We start from the raw sequence: 14,371 nt of genomic DNA, 5'->3' as shown, positions 1-14,371 counted from the left end.
TATATGTGAGCCGAATAACAGATTGAATAGCAGCTTCGCTTTATTCAAGCCCTGCTCCTCACCTGTGAGGAGACACACTGGTTTGTATTTTTCTGTTGTTCCCTGGCAACCTGTCAGTAGGGTAGCAAAATACCGTGGCAGGTCACCTATTTGTAATGCAAATGAGGTTTTTCAGTATGTGTTGCTTAGGTCCTTTTTCTATGTGGATTGTTAATCCATAACACACTGCTGCTTGTGAAACAAACCTGGGCCTTCTGGTGTGAGAGGTTCCAGGGCAGAGGCATAAATTGACTGATTCTTACCGTCCTTTCTCGAAGATTCTTATGGAAGTGGGACCTGTCAACAATTTTGGTTTGGGTAAACCTATATTATATTCCCAGTCTCTGGGATTCTTAAAAAGTAGGGAGACTTTTCATTTCTGGGGACCCATGCATACTCAGCGATAGTACCGGTGATGACGATTAGTTTGCTAAATGGGCCACCTGTTCTCACATAAAGTTCGTGTTTGGGGCTATATCTTTCGGACTGTGGAGAGTGAACATTGATAGTGACAGTGACGATTATTTGGTTCTGGCCTCTTTTCTAGATTCCCTTTCTTTTAACATTTTGTGAGCACTTACTTTATGCCAGATGCTGTGGTAGGTGCCAGTGTTACGAAGACAAACAGGTTCCTGCTTTCAAGGAGCATGAAGTCACTGATAAAATGTTACAGTCACACTAGGGCCAGGGGCCAGCTGCTGATTTGGGAAACAGTAGCCAGGAAGGTTTCTTGGTGTAAATGACAAAGGAGGTGGTAAAGGTCAGTAGTTAAGAATGCAAGCTTTGGAGGCAGACAGTTTTGAGGTATTGAATTCTAGCTGTGTGACTTACAATTTGTGTGGCTGAGACCCTAGAGCAAGATATTTAACTTCTCTCTGCCTTGGTTTCCTCATGTTTAAGATGTGGGCAACGATATCTATTTCATTGGATGGTTGTGAAGTTTAAATGCAATGTCAAGTGTAGACCTGGCCACAGTGCTAGCACACGGTAAGCACATAATAAGAGGTAACCGCGACACCTGTTATAATGTGTGTTGACATTTATGCTTTTGTTTGAATGAACAAATGTGAAGATGTTTTACAGCCTCAAGTTTCATGGACCTTTCGTGGTAGCTGCTTCATCTCTCATAATTTTAATCATTCATTTTGTTAGTCTATTTCCTAAGAACCCTCCAGTATATAGATATTGGCTTTATACCTGCTTTATTTCCAAATTTGTGCTCACAGTTTAGAGACAACTGTAGGGAGAAACACCGAGGAGATGGTATATTTGAGAAATGATGACATTTTGTGATAACCTTAGTACACAGTGTTAGCAGTCCTTTGTGTACATGTGAAAGACAGGTTCTTAGAGTCTGGAATGATCTGAACTGGGGATTCTTTATGAACAGAAATGCTGATTAAAGTTCATCTAAGGGATGATGAGGGTAATATTTGGACATTGCTAAACATGCCACCTGTTTGCATATTTTATCCTGGGCCATCTTTCTGCTGTGCATTAAAATTGGAGTCCATACAAGGAGCGCTGCATGGCAGTGAATGTGGCTGGAGCAACATTTGCCCAGTGTCTGTCTCAAGTTGGGCCAATAAGCTTGAGGTTGCTGGCTGGGAGTGAAACCACCTTGGGCAGTATGGAGGCATGGAACTCATGCTTTAAAACAAAATACGGTACCTTGGTTCATAATGGTTTCAGCAAATGTATCAGGAAATAATAACACACAAATGTTGGTGTCACCTGATTCTACACAGTGCCTTAGTGTGCCCAGATCGTTTGACTGTGTAGAAAGATGCATAAGCAATAGAGTTATAAATGTGCATGATTAAAACATACTTTGGGTAACAGAAATGGGTAATTACATCAATGGGCCATAATAAGTTTAAATAAGCATGTCTCCTTTAATTATTTTCTAATTTTTCACTAACTGGTGTACTCATTGAGAAGAATGTTGGGTTATTAGGTAGTCACTCTCTATCAATAGTATTTTTGGGAGATTAAATGTGTTTGCATGTTTATGTTGTCCTGATTTTCTTGTTTTTGAAAGAAATTTTTAAAACCCCTATATTATATATATATAGGAAAAGGTAAAATTACAGTACATGCTGTATTTCAATATGTTGGTTTTCTCTTTGTATGGGTAGGAAGTAGTTTGGGGAATCTTTTTTTTTTTTTTTTTAATGTAAGCACCTACTTGTTCAAGTTTGTTTAGACAGCTAGGCAACATAGCCTTACCATGAACAGGGTAAGGTGAGAAACCTGCCTGAATAATATACATTTAAAATGAATAAATGGATTTAAGTATTGTTAATTACCACAATATCACAGAACACCAATTCCCCCTAAGAAATGTGATAGTTTAGCTACGTTAGTTAGCTAGTTAGCAAATTTAAAAATCTGTGATTTAATAATATTTTGTGAAACATCATGTCTATACCATCAGAAAGTCTTCAAAACAGGTTAACACTTTATTTTAGAATGTATATTAGATGCTATTGGAAATATCTCTTCTCTCTTGATTTTCTTATTAACTGTAAGCCAAATAAGACGGTCTTTGGAAACATTAGAACCATAACAAAGCATGAAATTTCACCTACAGAATTCATTTGATTCTATGTGAAGAAAGAATGGTCATAATGTAAAAATCAGTTATTCTAATTTTATAATCAAGCGGTCAGTTATAAACTAGTGTAAAAAAATGAGTAAAGCTAAAGCAATAGAACTCTGAGGAACAAATTTCACTGTAACAGTAGTGCTTTGATATGTTTATTAATGTAATATTGATGGAGGAGAGAGATGAAATTAATATGTGTCTGTTAGGACTAAGGCTGGAGTTGTTGCCTCAAACCATAATAATTGATTACATGAGTTCATTGTTTAATGGGAGAGCACAGTTACAAACCAGAGGATATCGTCTTTCTTTGTTGGAAACCCTGTAATGCAGCCCTAATCTTGCATGGGAGATTGCTGTTATTTCTTACAGCAGGTCTGATAACTCATAGAGCAGTTTCGTCATTTTAAAAAATTAATTGTTGAATATTTTTTGAATTATATCACTCATTTGCTAGAGGTGGTTTAAAATCAGAATGTATATATGGTATTACAAATTTCAGTAATATATGACATTCTAAAATTGCTATTTTCACTCTATGAAATTGACTTTTGGGTTTACTTTTGGATGAGATAATTATTCTGAAGGTATTTTTTTTTTTATTTTACTGCTGTCACTGATTTTCCTGTTTAGTACATAATTCAACATAATTCAGTTAATCTCTGAGATTTTTAACATACCATGTCATGTTTTGGGGGGCTTGTCAATAAACCTTTCTCAGTGAAAACCGTTTTGCTAAATAATTGTAGAATAAATATCACTTTCCTTTAGCGTGATTGAGTAGTGGAAATTTCTTCCCTTTCTTTGTATTAAGAGGAGGGAAAACCCACAAGACAAAGCTGACTTTTTCTTGACAGTTGCTTGGGGAAAAATCTATAATAAACAGCACAAGTTCTGTGTGCAATGGTTGAAAGCCAATTGCTTTGTAGAAAAATAGATTGTAGTTGTGAACATTTGGCCTCGCTTGTAAGATTCCAGCCTCTGAAATGCAACTTTTTTTTCCTCTTTTTTTGCTGGATGAACAGCCTAATGTTCCATGCACTGTACTAGAAGTAGCATTTTATGCAACATTGAAAGAGTCGATTAATTTGCATAATTTTATGAGTATTACCATGAATTTAAGGTAGGCTAGCTTGCTCAGGAGCCTCGTCTGCCCAATTTTTTTTTTTTTTTTTGCTATTTTGACAAATTAATCATTTTTAAAAACAATTAATTATATTTATGACAAACTGAACCCTATACCCAAAGGTCCTAAATTTTTATAGCAGAAATCTAATATTAATGTGAATAAGATCAGTGATTTAGTGAGTACCTTAACAGTCAACAATGCCTAAGGCTGAACAAAATTAATATTTTGTTTCCCATCTGGAGACTTCAGTAAAATTAATGAGGAAGGGAGACTTATTGTAATATATAATACATACAAATTCACTATTTCCAAACTGGGCATTCTGCTTACATCAGAGCTCAGATATTTTGTGTACTTTTCACCATAGTGTGTTGGCAGAATCTGTCTCTTTCCTGAAGGGAAAATGGGGCACTATATTACTTCCAATTGCTTTGTCCCTATTGGCTCAAGTAAGAAATTAATTTAGATGATATATTTAATGATCAATGTGATTTTTTTTAAGTTTTAAATATTGCATAGTCTTAAATACTTTTTAAAAATCAAATGAAACATTACACTACTAATATTAATTGGCATATATGACTAAGTATGCTAACATGAGAAACAATCTGAAATTTGTTCTTAGTTTCTCCAAAGGATTCTATGCCAGTCTTATAACCATATGGGGATATTTTCTGGAAAACCCTAACTCATTTTTTTTTTTTTTGTGACTTGCATATTTTGGGATAATGTTTGAAGACGTTGTTAGGGTGATCCTGGACTAAGATAAATATTTAGAATTTGGTAAAAACAAATAGAATAAATCTAGTCAAACATTTCTGCTGGATGACTTTTCAAATACCCTAATGTCAATTTTAAAACTTAGGTTAAGTTCCAACCTGGGAAGAAAGGACACCTTACATTTGTTAACATTTCTAAGGAGTTAAAAAATCACCATCTTCAATTCCTAGAATTATTTCTTTGTTCATATCAACACTGAGAAGCATTTGCAAAGTTGCGTTTTTATCTGCATTTTCAGTTTCTACTAAATGTTTCACAAGTTATTTTTCATCGTTGAAAAGAACTGTTGGTAAGTACATAGGCCAGTGTGCTGAGTATGTATACAGCCTCAGTATAGCATGAGTAACATATATGTAAATGTATGTACATTTTTCTTGTATCATATTAATAGACAAATACTTTTGGCATCCAGAGCAATTATCATGTATCCCTTAAGAAGGATTGTACCCAAGCCCCATGTTTCAATTGCTGGTCTATTTTGTCACCAAATTCATGGCAAATAACCTTTGTTTTGGTAATCACTACATATTTCAATTTAAATAGTCAATCACTTAGGAAACTTTGAATTTACACAGAATACCAAACTATTTGGCATTTTTTTATAGTTAAAAATGGCAGTCTATGGAGCTTATATTTTGTAAGTACAAAATTCTCTTCTAAACTTTAAAATCAACAAAGCATTTGCATTCTGTGTAAATCTGCATTATTAATTCACTGTAAAATAGATCCAGTTGGAGTACTTGTTTTTGCATTAAATTAAGCCTTTGATGTTCTTTAATGCTTTGATTTAGCCTCTAATTTGTCAGAGCACAAATGCACCAGCAGCTGTTGAAAATATCACTTTTGCAGTGCCGTTCCTGGCCAGTGAAACCCCAACAAGTCATCTTCCTATCTGGCTGCACAAAATAGCATTGAAAAAGTAGTCATTGCTTTGAAGTATCACTCCAATTATAGGTTTTAACCCCATAGGTCACAGTTAGATTATTTATACAATGCCAGTGTAATTCTGTCTCAATTCTAGGCTTTCTGTGTGTCCAGAGTGCTCACCAGCTACACTGGAGGAAATTTCAATCAGTTGCTATCATGGCACTGACCTGTGTTTGATAGGGTTAGACAGCATTTGGCTGATTCCTGTATATTTTGTGCATTATTTAACTTTCTAAAACATATTTAGCAGCAAAAGCAAACTATACTAGGATTACCTTTTTTCTTCCTTCAGAAGTCAAAGAGCTAAGGTGACTTTTCATCACATGGTGATATTGATTCCATCAGCTATATGATACATATGCATGTATGTATGATCATACCATGAGCCCATAAAATATCTTATTTGACAACCATTAATGATTTGGGGATCTTTCATTGTGAGTTTAGTCATGTGTCCCTTTCTGCTCAGGTTAAGTGCCAGTGTTGATGCTTGACAGCAAAAATGGACAAATCTACCGTGTGGTTAAATTGTCTAAATTTATTACATTAGACATTTCCTGGCAAATGCATCTGCCAGCAGGAAATATAAATGCTACTTTTGCACCAAGGCAACTGGCTCTGTCATTTCTGGCTTTTTGATGATATTCTGAACTACATTTGCATCAAAAAGATTGTGATAGAAGAACATGTTTTTAATTAGTTGTCATGTTGACAACCAACAATTAGAAGGAAATTCATATGGTGCTGAAGAGAAAAATAGAAATCACCTGCCCATGGAAATAGAATCTGATCATCTTTACCCCTTATGATTTTGAGACACAAAAGTTCCTGCTTGTGGAAAACTTTACTAGGTAACAAACTGTTATAGTAGGTTGTTTTAAAATCTGTTAAATATGTAAATTCTTCTGATTTTACTGATAACCTAGAGAATATAGACTGGTGTTTTTTTTTTCATTCCCACCTCCCTCCTTTAAAAAAAAAAAATCCATGCATATATCAAAGTGAAGAACTTTTACATATTTGGCTACTTTGCGAAATCACATGACATAAATTAGGATTATAAATTAGGTTTTCACTTGCCTATCTACAAAATTTTGTATATTGAATTTTGAGATATCGAGAAAATAAAGACCTTAGTCATCATTCAAGTTGTTTATTCTCACTTCTAGAACTGTAGATGACATGCTTTTAGAGACCCCAAAGTAGATTTCTACGTGTTTAAAAAAGAAACAAAAGCAAGTCAACTCTTTGGACTTTGCCCCCTCATTTTACTTAGTAGTAACACATAGCATTCACATTACTTGAAAACTGATGTAGTAAAATGGACCTGAATAATACATTGCAGTCCTGACCAGAAGATGTTTGCTTACCCACATAAAGTAATTTGCTTCTTAGCACAGCTGGATTCCCTTTTGCGAGTGTTTTATTTTTTATGAAGTAAAGAGAAAACATTATTTTTGTAAGCCAATGTTTTTAATCTAATTGATGACAAGTCAATGGCCTAGAATAGCAATGGTTGCCTCAAAATATCTCTCAATTTGCACATTTTAGGGCCTACTAAGCTGGAGAATTGAAGCATGAGGCAAATGAAAAAATATGAAGTTCATAATCTAGGGAGACCTGCATGTGTACAGCCATAAAAGCCTCAACTGCCAGCTCAGGTGGAAAAATGTTGAAGTGAGAAATGTATTCAATAAATAGAAAACACAGCATGGAGCTGAAAAGTGTGCATGAGAAACTGGTTAGGAGATTCGAGTAATGGAAAAGGAAGCAGATGGAGCATGAGTGTACATTAAACAGTAGTGTTCATAGCTTGTGACATAAAGTATTCCTCTGGGAGTCTAATTCTTAACTATCTTCAAATTCATTCAATTTAAAATATCATGGTCTTGTTATCATCTAATTTTGCAGAAATTTTATTGAAAATATTATTGTGATGGACTGCGTTTCATCATTGAAAATGCTTGCTGATGGAATAGACTAGATCCTGAAAGTTGATAACTTGATATCGCTGTAACTTTCCTTAATCAAGTTCTACTTGCCCTGTTGGCAGTGTGTGATTTCAGTGCATGAACTTGCGTCTGTCTCTGACATGTAGGATCTCAAAGGCAGGTGAAATGTTATTGTGGGTGACTGCAAATTGAACAGGAAGCCATGTGCTTTTTTAGATGTGTTTAAAGACACTTCCAACTATATATGGAACATGTCAGGACTCCCAGGACAGAGTGGCAGCTCTATAGAATATAAGAGGAGGTTGTATTGATTGGTTTTTACAACTGCAGAATTCTTGCTACTTTCACAAAAAACATGAACATTTCCATTCTGAGTTATTTTGGTTCATCCATTTACTTTCTATAATGGGGATACACTATGAGAAAGATAGTTGACCTCTTTTGACCATTCTCATGCCAAACTTTAGTACTTGGTTTTGTTTAATGATCCATAATGGATTTCTGTGAGTCCATTTTGTAAACTGTTTCTGAATCTCTGTATTTTTCATCTGTTTTTTTCTGAGCAATGAGTTACAAAATACATTTTACTTTCAGTTAAAGTAATACTTTTTGTTTGTCTCAAATGCATTTTTCTATAGAGGGCCAAAGCATACATTCGATAGGAAAGTGTATATTCATACTAAGCTGTTTTTTAAATTTTAATTAATTTTTTATTTTAATACATTTTTATTGGAGTATAGTTTACAATGTTGTGTTAGTTTCTGCTGTACAGCAAAGCGAATCAGGTATACATATACATATATCCACTCTTTTAAGATTCTTTTCCCATATAGGTCATTAGAGAGTATTGAGTAGAGTTCCCTGTGCTATACAGTAGGGTCTTATTAGTTATCTATTTTATAAATATGTAGTAGTGTGTATATGTCAATTTCAGTCTCCCAATTTATCCATCCCCCCCTTCCCCCTTAGTAACCATAAGTTTGTTTTCTACATTTGTAACTCTATTTCTGTTTTGTAAATAAGTTCATCTGTACTATTTTTTTTTAGATTCCACATATAAGTGATATCATATGGTATTTGCCTTTGTCTGTCTGACTTACTTCACTTGGTATGACAATCTCTAGGTCCTTCCACGTTGCTGAAAATGGCATTAATCTGTTCTTTTTTATGGCTGAGTAATATTCTATTGTATATATGGACCACATCTTCTTTATCCATTCATCTGTCGATGGACATTTAGGTTGTTTCCATGTCCTGGCTATTGTAAATAGTGCTGCGATGAACATTGCGGTGCATGTATCTTTTTGAGTTATGGTTTTCTCCAGATAATGCCCAGGAGTGGGATTGCTGGATCATGTGGTAGCTCTATTTTTAGTTTTTTAAGGACCCTGCATACTGTTCTCCATAGTGACTGTACCAATTTACATTCCCACCAACAGTGCAGGAGGGTTCCTTTTCTCCACACCCTCTCCAGCATTTATTGTTTGTAGATTTTTTTTTTAATTTTTTTTTTTTTTGGAGGTTTATCCACACTACAGCATGTATCAGTAGTTTGTTCCTTTCTTTTTTTTTTAAATTAATTTATTTAATTTATTTATTTTTGGCTTCATTGGGTCTTCATTGCCATGCGCAGACTTTCTCTACTTGTGGCTAGTGGGGGCTACTCTTCGTTGCGGTGCGTGGGCTTCTCGTTGCGGTGGCTTCTCTTGTTGCGGAGCACAGGCTCTAGGCGCGCGGGCTTCGGTAGTTGTGGCGCACATGCTTTGTTGCTCCGTGGCATGTGGGATCTTCCCAGACCAGGGCTCGAGCCTGTGTCCCCTGCATTGGCAGGCAGATTCTTAACCACTGCGCCACCAGGGAAGCCCTTGTTTGTAGATTTTTTGATGATGGCCATTCTGACTGGTGTGAGGTGATACCTCATTGTAGTATTGATTTGCATTTCTCTAATAATTAGTGATGTTGATCATCTTTTCATGTGCTTTTTGGCCATTTGTATGTCTTCTTTGGAGAAATATTTATTGAGATCTTTGCCCATTTTTTGATTGGGTAATCTGTTGTTTTATGGTTTAAAACTATATCATATTTCTTATATGCAGATTCCTAATGCTAAAGAATCTTAATCTTTTTCCTTTCCTCATTTATCTTTTTTCTCATTTCCAGATTCACCTCTCTTGTTTGTTTCTTTGTGCACTTCCCATAACACTTTCTAATAATTTAGCAAGCTGAAAAACTAAGTGCCTTGCCATGTGCTTTCTTCCCTATCCAGAAGCAACAGAAAGAATCTGATCCTATTTGGACATAGTGATTGATAAAACCATTAATTTTCACATATTTTAGTTAATCAGCAGTTATTGCTCTTCTATTTTACATGTACCCCCATAGTTTGTTTTTTTAAAAATAACCATCGCTTAGAAAAATCTGTTTTCTCTTTTCCTCTTCTGTCTCACTTATTATTCGTTCCCATTTCAACTCCTTTAGAACTTTAGCTGGCAAATGCTATGGTTCCTCCAGTTTCTACTTCTGAATTGCATAATCTCTTCAGATATGTAAAAGTGTCTTGTATAGAAAAATGACTTTTCTCATAGCTCACTGCCAACTTCTATCTAGTCTTCTCTGTTTTTTCCTTCTTTTGAATGTATGTGTGTTTGATTTTCCTAGCGTCCCACTTTACTCAACAAACTTGTGTTCTGTAACCCCTTGAAATTTGGCCTCTACAATCATGAAAATAACAAAATCATAGACTGTTAAATATAATCTGCCAATGTCTTTTCCTAATATCTTATTTTCCCTTGAATTCTCTGTTCTTTTCCTACTGATCACTTTCTCTCTTTTGAAATGCTCCTATTCTTGAGCTATTATATTTTCTTTCTTCTATCCTTGGTTATTCTCCAGCTCTCTCATTGATTCCTCTCCCATAGCAGAAGCTCACAGGACCTTTGGTTTACACCATCCTTTGGATAGTCACCCCTTTCAAGGATTTATCAATTGCCCCTGTGATGACTCTTTTCTAGTTTCTGAATACAGTTTTTTTATTGAGAACCTACTGTATGGCAGTCACTGTGTTAAGTTCTAATCTTTTTTTGGGGGGAGGGGGGTGGATATAAGTGTTTTTCTTCAGTGGTTTTCTTCATATTTTTGTCAAGAAATCTTGCTGTTATTCCAAGTTCTAAAGTTCTAAATTTATATCATTTTTGAGAAATTCTCTCCTTTCCCTTAGTTTCTCCTTTCTGTCACTAAATCCTCACTGTCCTAATTATTTTAAGGAGGAATTATATTATTACCTCTGCCTCTACCTAACCCCCTTCCCACCTCATGCTTGTCCCAGCCATTAGCCAAGTTCTGATGACATTTCTCTTTGTTGCTTTGCAGTTATCCCTTTCTTCACAATACCTAGTAGATAATCTTGGTCCAGGCGCTTGATATTTAATGCCAAGCTTATTACAAAATCCTTCTCACTTACCTCTTTCCTTCTTTTTTTTTTAAACCTGGGTAAGATACCAAGATTTAACTAAACACTATTTCCACCTCATGCAACTTTGCTGAACAAAGATTTAACAGTACTGTCTCATTGCCTTTAGTGTTCCCAGTGTGGAATACTAATTCCAAAAGTTGCTCTGAGGAACAGAATTTCTATAGGAAAAAACCCCAAAACAACAGTTTTAGATATGCTGCCTCAAAGAGAATATCAGTGCCTATTAGCATTTTAGAGTTTCTAGTAAAAACACTTAACTCAGATTTTCTGCCCAAGGAACTTTCTTCTTTGAGCAAAACCCATTTAATATCTAAAAATTAGCATTCTATAAAATACCACTTGGAAAATGCTATTGGATAATAGCTAAATACCATGCAGGCAAAAATAGTAATGAAATACAGGTAACATTTGTCACGTCACTGAAAATCACTTTACAAAGTACTTCAAGTACTTTTAATCTTTATGATAACTTTACTATTATCCTCATTTTTCTGAGGCTCAGTGAGGTTGAGATCCTTGCTCCAGCCCACATAAACAGGTGGCACAAAAAGTTAGAAGATCTGGTCTCTGGGACTCCAGTCACAGCTGTGTACTTCTATACTATGTGGCTTCTAATCAGTTCAAGGTTCTCTCCACCATGCCTCCAGCCTCTCTCTCTAACCTCACCTCCTTGCGGTCTTCTACTCCAGTTGGGCTGGTTTAATCCTCTTCCCTACCTTTGAAAATCTCCATCACCTTTCCCTCCAAGTAAAGTTTCTTCTCTCTTCATCCTGCCAAAATAATTTCTGATTCAGTCTTTCTCAAGGATGTTAGCAGACCACAGCATCCTGACCTAAATTGGTTTTCTCTAAATCCCCATGAATATTTACCATTATGCCATTCATTTGTTACTAGATTAAAAAAAAAAAAAAAACACCACCACCAAAATCAAGACACCCTTATTTCTTCTTTCCTCGATGAAATTATAATCTTCTTGTGAAATGCGACTATATACTGGAATGTATGAATGAGTAAGTGAACGACTCATGGGCACTGAGCAAAATTTGTAATGATATATAGAAGAGTTAACCGTATAAACCCCAAGTAGGGAGCGAAACAATTTTTTTTAAAAAAGTGCTAAAATTTTATTTTAAAAATGTACATAAGTAATATAGGTATGTGTGTGTGTACACTGTCATTGTAAAACTACTAGGATAGTGTTTAGAGTAAAATAGAAAAATTTCCCTCTCTGTCACCTGTCACCCCCACCTGACTTTAATTCTGTTTTCCAGAGTTAATTACCATTAGGTTTGGTGAATATGTTTTCAATTCTTTATCTAGCCATTTACCTACATTTGTATCTAAACCTAGAGCCCCTAAATCCTATGATCTCATCTATACATGCTATTATAGTCATAAAAATAATGATATGATTCCAGATTACCAAAGAATAGTAGAGCTCTTTATTATTAAAGGGGCAAGGTGAATGCTGTACACAGTTCTTCAAATAGACATACTTCCTAAAAAATCCCTATACATGTATCCCTCCCTCTATAGTTTTCCACTTGACCCCCTGACAAAAATCCTAGCCCTCATCTTGCTCTCTGACATCCCTAACTTATCCTTCCCCCCATTTTCCCTTCCCCCTCGCCCAATCAGGTCATCTTTGCAGGCACTTCTGTTCCCCGAGGTGCCTTTCTGACTTTGCCTGCTGGGTCCTGAGGGAGTGGGTTGATTCCTACTCTTATTGCTTTTTCTCTTCAGAATCAGGTCATTACACTTTAAATCTACTTAGATTTGTAAATTTACAGGAATAAAGCCTTTCACTGTATTCTATTCTAGATTTTAAATTCAGCTCTGTTGTGCTCATTTTCCTTGAACTTATTCATTTATTCATGTCCTTTTTTTGTTCATATTGCAAAATTTATTTTGTTGGTGTTGAAAATACTTAGTTTTAATGATCAATTTACTGTTTTTTGGTCAGTTTTCATTTTCATTGATTTTTTTTTTTCCTTTACTCTTATCAATAGTTTCTTTTACATTTTTTCACCATAGCTTCTTTATTTTCTTCATCATAATATAAGCATTTTGGCCATAAAATTACTTTGAATACTGCAATGGCTCTTTAAATTCAATATATTGAAGTGTATTATTGTCATTGACATTCAATCATAATTTATGTCTAATTTTAGTTTTTATTTTCAGTGAAAAGAAGGTTATTACATGGTTGGTGTAACTCTCCACTTTCAGAAATGTTTCAAGTCTTTGTGGAAATAATGCAAACATTCAATAGATATTCTAAAATTTCCCTACTAAAATGAATATTAAACTTAGGTAATAAAAGAGAATTATATTAAGATGTCAATTTTTTTATGAATATACTTTTCTGGTAAAACACATTTGCCATGTAACTCAAGTTTATTTAACAGAGATGTATTATGGATGTGAATACATGTGTAATTCCTTATTTAACTAAAATGGAAATTTCAAAAATATTAGGAAAAAAAACCAAACCTGAATGGCAGTGATCAAGCAAATCAGGAATTTTTAATACAGGGCCTATGAACTCCAGGTGTGGATCTATAAATTTTGAATTTTTTTCTACATTATTATATACAAAATTATCACTTTCCTTTTTTATTATCACATATTATTCCTATTTTTTCTGCAAAGGAGTACAAGATTTTCATAAAATTCTCAAACGTATCTGGAACTTCCAATATGTAAAATTTGAGGGATCTAGAAAAATAATATTGTGTTATATATTCCATGTATCTCTATTCTAACATACATAGGAAAAATAGCATACTATATTGAACAGTAGTAAAATTTTTGTCTCATTGTTGTTCATCATATAATTCTGGTACCAAACATAGAAGAGTTTAGTTCTCCGAAAATCCGTCTGGTTCATTCCTCTTTTTCTAAACCAGATTATTCCTAAACTTAACTTAAAGGGACCATTCTCATTAACCTTTCTAAAACTTTAAAAGGCTCATTGTTGATCTCCTTCTTATATTTAACCTAATCCATTTATGAAGTATTCAAAACTCACTTGTTTAAAATCTCTGCCTTAGCCATTGAATTCAATTGGCTTTGTGTTGGTGGCATCTCAGAGTAGGCATCTGTTGACTGTCTTTTTCCTTTGAGAGGAAATTTTCCTGGTTCTTCACATGCTGAGTAATTTTTAATTGATATACAGGAATATCATATTAAAATATTTCATATTTTAAATACTATGAAATTCTGGGTCTGCAAACAAAAGTAATGATCTAGATGGGTTAAAAGTAAACAATGGAAAAAAAAGTATAACATGCAAACACTTTTTAAAGGAAAGCTGGGGTAGTTTATTAATATCAGGTAAAGTAGACTTTAGAGCAAAGAAAATTAGCAGCAATAAACAGGGATATTACATAATCATAAAAATGTCAGTTCAACAAGAAGATTTAACAATATTAAATGTGAATTTACCTAATAGAGCTTCTAAGTAC

The sequence above is a fragment of the Balaenoptera musculus genome, chromosome 4 (genome assembly GCF_009873245.2).
Source record: "Balaenoptera musculus isolate JJ_BM4_2016_0621 chromosome 4, mBalMus1.pri.v3, whole genome shotgun sequence".
NCBI lineage: Eukaryota > Metazoa > Chordata > Mammalia > Artiodactyla > Balaenopteridae > Balaenoptera > Balaenoptera musculus.
Note: the sequence above shows the minus strand (reverse complement) of the source record.